Raw genomic sequence first — 4,491 nt, forward strand, 5'->3', positions numbered from 1 at the left:
GGTTTTCCGATTGTGCATTGTTTCAAATTAGCACACTGGTGTATAAGCGTGCTTGGGAGTATTAATATCACATGGCATCAGTAAGGCAATAAAGTTAATGCCAGCTGCACCATACTGGAGAGAGCTTTTCAGGAGGAGCTACTACTGAGAAGGCCTTGTCCTAGACCAGGGGTAGGCAACGTTGGCTCTTTTATGATTCGTGGACTTCAACTCCCAGAATTCCTGAGCCAGCATGGCTCAGCTTGGAAACCTCTCCCTTTCCCCTCAGCATGGCTGGCTCAGGAATTCTGGGAGTTGAAGTCCATGAGTCATAAAAGAGCCAACGTTGCCTCCCCTGTCCCAGACACTATTCACCGCAGCTCAAAATTGGAGGGCACCAGCCTCCCCATGCCTTTCATGAGATGAGATGCTTTTTTTGAAATTTCAACTCTTACCTCTACTGTTGAAGAGGAAAATTGCCTTCTCATTCAATTTTCATAATGTTTCAACCAATTTGGGGGGGGGGGGGATGGAACAGGTGGTAGAATGCACAAACACATTTACACACAAACACACTCACACACATACACACTACAGCCCATTTAGCATTTGCCTCCTAATTCTGAAAATAATTTAAAGTCCTCTGGTAGCCCTTGAGTCATAATTTAAGACCCTGTGGTTTAAGAAAAAAGGGGCCACTGTTATTTTGCTGAGTAAAAAGACAGGCTTTTATGTACTTTAATTGCATTACGTGTTGGAGGTTAATAAGTGAATTATGAGTTTTGGAAGCTGACAAGAATGATTACACCCAAAGTCTCACTTGGGACATGATTTTGCTTGAAAGTCTGAGCAAACAGTAGCTTTAGACTCAGAACCACCGCCACCCCCTACCCTGCAAAGTATTCTATTTTTGTTTTAAAAAATATTCACTAAAAAACTTGACTGACATATCTTAATGGAAGGCTGAATGAATGCATGCAGAATAAAAGATTTATGATCCTGCCTCTAAAGCAATGTACCCAGCATTTATAAAACTATTCCATCAGAAAACAGATTATTGTAAGAGGAAAAAATGTGCTGATCATATTCATGCCTACACATGTATGTAGGGGAGTGTCACATCTCATCAAACATTTGTCTGCCCTGACTCCATTTCAGTGAATGCCACTCACGGAGTAGGCAACTGCTGAATATAATATTGTCCCATGATTTTCTAAAAAAGAGAAGCAAACATTATACATTGTGGGGAATGAAAGACGTGCTTGTGTGCTTCATAATTTGTTGTTAAATCTTTGAGACTCCCTAGTTTGGTTCCTCCACTCTGGCTCAGCTCTGAACTGCTGGTTTCCTACTCCTGGCTCACTTCTGATACCTATTTCTCAGTCTTTTCCCAAAGAATGCTTAGAAGAGTCAGTCTTAGAGTCATCGAGAGAGGTAATTCCAGAAATAGAGTTCAGAGTTCATACAACTTCCAACTTCCCAAATGCACCTAACCATCCTAGCAAAGTTTTGACTCAGAGATTCTATACAATATGAACACAGGATTGGCTTCCTAGCACAAGAAGACTATCAAGAATTAGATTTGCCAAAATTCAATGGGGCAGACAGCAGTGTCAGTCAGCGGTTACATTCTGTAACTCTTACTATTAACAGAATTACTATTCTGTGGTAATAAGCCAGAATCTTTCAGGAATACCAGGGACCAATACGTGCTCTGATCAATTTGGTGGATTTGGTTAACAAACTCATATGGAAACATTTATGGTGCCTTCGTTATATTGAAGGTGAAAGAAGAGCTTTGTATCTATGTGGGAGCACTCTAAGGGAATCTAACCTGAGCAAGGTGCACTGAAGCAGGTCTTGTAGTTATAAGAGAAAAAGTAAATTAGAGGGGGGGGGGGGAATTCAGGAAAAGACAAAGCCTAGTACTTGGTTTTGCTTCCAGGATGCAGCCACATGGCCTTGGGATCAAGCTAACTGCATCCTAACAGAAGGAGAGTCAGAGAGCATGTGTTCTCTATGTGTGAATCTGGCAAGGAAGGCTGAGGGAAGTGAACGAGGTCTTAGACAAGGAGTAGGCAGAGGAACAAAGAAGGGAGACTGCATCTCTAACTATTTGTTCCTCCCTCACCTTATGTGGTCATTTCATGCTAAAGAGTTGATGGCGCCGAATTCACATTACCAACATGCTTTTCATAAACTTCTGTATGAACCAGGGATCCTGGTTTAGTCCTCTTAAACAGACCAGATTCTATAATGAAGAACAGAAAACCAACTCCACTATTGAGTCTGGCTTGGAATACTGCATCCAGTTTTGGTCACCACGATGTAAAAAAGATGTTGAGACTCTAGAAAGAATACAGAGAAGAGCAGCAAAGATGATTAGGGGACTGGAGGCTAAAATATATAAGGAACGGTTCCTGGAATTGGGTATGTCTAGTTTAACGAAGAGAAGGACGAGAGGGGACATGATAGCAGTGTTCCAATATCTTAGGGGCTGCCACAAAGAAGAGGGAGTCAGGCTATTCTCCAAAGCGCCTGAAGGCAGGACAAGAAGCAACGGATGAAAACTAACCAAAGAGAAATAAGGAGAAACTTCCTGACAGTTAGAACAATTAATCAGTGGAACAACCTGCCTCCAGAAGCGGTGAATGAAGTTTTTAAAAAGAAACTGGACAGCCATTTGTCCGAAATGGTATAGGGAGTCCTGCCTGAGCAGGGGGTTGGACTAGATGACCTCCAAGGTCCCTTCCAACTTTATCATTATTATTATTAAATGAATCCTCTGTCTCAGTAATCAAATCACGGAAGGACCCATCCAATGTTGTTAGGAGAGGGAACCAGCTGGCATGATAGGCACCCTCTCACTACTGCATACTATTGTGTAGTGCTAATAATGACATTAGGTGAACCTGTTTTACAGATACACTATATAGATAGAATTACAGACATGTACTTTTAAGAAATATAATTGCTGCAGTGGTGGCCAAATTAACTGCTTTAACCAAAGAAAATAATACATCCAGTTTCATTTCTACTTGAAAACTTCTTCTAGATGTTGTGCTTGGGACAGAAAAAAATGAAACTGGCTTTGGGATTTGCTGATTGGATAAGTTTGTTATTATAGAAATTAGTAGCATATACTAAATTAACATATACTAAGTATGGAAAAGTAAAAAATTGAGGCTGTAATGTTAGTACCTTCATTCTACTGCGCTGAAAAGACTTGGAAGTGAAGGCTCTTCTTTCTTTTTTTCCCCCTTCGCCCACACTTCTCTCTTCCCCTTCCTCTTTCCCCACTTTCTTTATATTTTGATAAGTTTAATAAAATTATATATTAAAAAAAGAAATACACGTTTGTCCCATAGTTCTTGTTATACATCTTAAATAATAATGTATACACTGATAAACAAACTAAGATTACTCTTTGACTATCTTACAAAACAGTGCTATCAAAAGCAGAATTTTCTTAATTCAGACTCCTTGTAGCTTCTTTATTCATGTGCCATGGATAAGAGAGGGCAGCAGTTATTTAGCAGTACTCTAAAAGCAAGTGTTATTTCTAGGAAGGCAATCAAATAGCATTCTTGAAAATCAGTTACCATTATTAACTGGATGCCTAACACAAGTCCAATTTCTCAAAAAAGTTGACAGCTGAAAGATACTAAGAGAGACAGACTATCAGTTTAATCTAATCTTCTTGTTTGATTAAGATTCCAGCATCGTTATTCTTTGTGGTCATCAGGAAGATATTCATCTAACTTTAATGGCCCTTTATAGCAGAATTTTAAAAAGACATTGGCGTGGATGAACATAGATCAATAGGTAATGTCTAATAATTATTACATAACACATCAGTGGCTAAACCACATACATAAATACCATCATTTTGAGGAAAGCAGCTTTTGGAAAGCAGCTTTTTGTAAAGCAAAAGTGTAGAAAATAAAAACAACCAATCAAATAAAAAAGCAAGAGATAAGAAAAGGAAATACAGCTAAATCTAATTTCGGCTAACACTATGCCTGCCCATAGCTTTCTGAGTTGTTCTCCCTTCAGATCATTCAATGTCATCAAACCACTTTAGTATACTTCTGTACAGGTAGTCCTTGACTTACAACAGTTCATTTAGTAACCATATAAAGTTACAACCGCACTGAAAAAATGTGACTTATGAACGTTTTTCACACGTATGACCATTGTGGCATCCCCATGATTATGTGATTAAAATTCAGAGGCTTGGCAACTGGTTCATATTTATGACTGTTGCAGTGTCCCAAGGTCATGTGATCACCTTTTGCAACCTTCTGATAAGCAGGCTTCAACTGGTCCAGAATGCGACCGCGCGGGCGGTGTTGGGAGGGACTCGTCGCTCCCATGTAACGCCGCTGCTGCGCGAGCTGCACTGGTTGCCGGTGGCCTTCCGGGTGCGCTTCAAGGTGTTGGTTATCATCTTTAAAGCGCTCCATGGCATCGGACCTGGATATCTCCGAGACCGCCTTCTGCCGCAGGTTA

The sequence above is a fragment of the Protobothrops mucrosquamatus genome, unplaced genomic scaffold (assembly GCF_001527695.2).
Source record: "Protobothrops mucrosquamatus isolate PMUCROS unplaced genomic scaffold, P.Mucros_1.0 scaffold565, whole genome shotgun sequence".
Lineage (NCBI taxonomy): Eukaryota > Metazoa > Chordata > Lepidosauria > Squamata > Viperidae > Protobothrops > Protobothrops mucrosquamatus.